The sequence below is a fragment of the Thermobia domestica genome, chromosome 15, assembly GCF_964235325.1.
Source record: "Thermobia domestica chromosome 15, izTheDome1.hap1.1, whole genome shotgun sequence".
NCBI lineage: Eukaryota > Metazoa > Arthropoda > Insecta > Zygentoma > Lepismatidae > Thermobia > Thermobia domestica.
Genome location: NC_137468.1, coordinates 106,731,085 through 106,732,505, shown reverse-complemented (window position 1 = coordinate 106,732,505; position 1,421 = coordinate 106,731,085).

The window sequence follows — 1,421 nt, the reverse complement described above, 5'->3', positions numbered from 1 at the left end:
TGTAGGATGGTCTAAATCCGTCTTCTCCTTTTTTAATGAACTTTATATTTTCTAGTATAAACATGTTTAGTTACATAATAAAATTATAAGAAATACAGTATTTAAATTCTTAAACACACAGTGGCCTGAATCATTATCTTATTTATTTATGAGTTACGTGTGCGATAATACATACGTATATTAAGTGCATAAGAGCGTCGAGAATAAAAATGCTCAAAAGATTCTCTTACGACAATGACAAATCCCTAACTTTTGAAGAACAAGAACTAATTACCATCTCAACAAACCTGTTTTTTCAGAATTTATCCAGAATGACACAACAAGAATGTCTGAAAAGGGACCTCAGATGTATTACGTTTTCAAACAAGAAAGGATTAAATTAGACAAATGTAGTCTATGGGCACCAACGAAAACAGCAAATCTTCAGTTGTGTAGTAAAGTCCACAAAGTTGTATTGACGAAATTGTTGGATACTGTATTGCAGTTAAAGGCAGATAGTTCTCTGTTCACTAGGTCAGTAATTATTTCGAGGGGTCGATCCGATATTGATCTACAGCAATGTATTAGTGGTTATGAGTTCCTCGATGAAGTTTAATTTAGACAGATCAATGATTTTATCTTCCAACAAGAGCAATTTGATGAAAATTCTTGAAGTCGTATATTGCCAATGCAAATCAACAAACTTCACCTACCTACAATAAACCAACAGCTCAGTCAAAACAAACCACTCCCATATAACACTGTAGTAAGCATTGATGGCATGGCAGAGGTATAATGCACGTGAAAAGATTCAAGTGTAAAGACATGTTGGGACCTTTCAATTGAGTTCAAGAAGACGGATCGCTATATAACGAAATATGAGGAAATTCACTTAGTGTTTGACACGTACGTCGAACACTCACTGGAGAACTCAGTGAGAAAGAAAAGGGCTAGTCAAACAACATCTGTTGAATATAAAATCACATACCACAAATATAAGGAAAGTAATCTTGAGATCCTTACTGCCTCATCACAGGACTAAAGATGTTGACAGATTACCTCACTCATAAGATATTATTGCATGCACAGAAAATAAAAGCAAAATTAAGTTGTTAGTTGGAGCAACGAGGCAAAGTCTTCGGTTGGAAATGATGTTACACAACTTGCTAGCCGTCACAAGGAAGCTGATGCAAGTATTATTTTACACCGTTTACATGTATCTACTCGTGCTTCTATCCTTCACATCTACGCACCAGATACAGACGTGTTTGTGACCGAGACTAGAGCTAATAGGAGGTCAATAGATCTTAATCGTATTTACTCTTGCCCGAATAACAAGTAATTTAAGGCATTATTAGAAGTTCATGCTTTGTCTGGGTGCGACACAGTAGGTTACTTCAACAACAGAGGGAAGCAATCTTTCTGGAAAGTTTTTGAGTCTT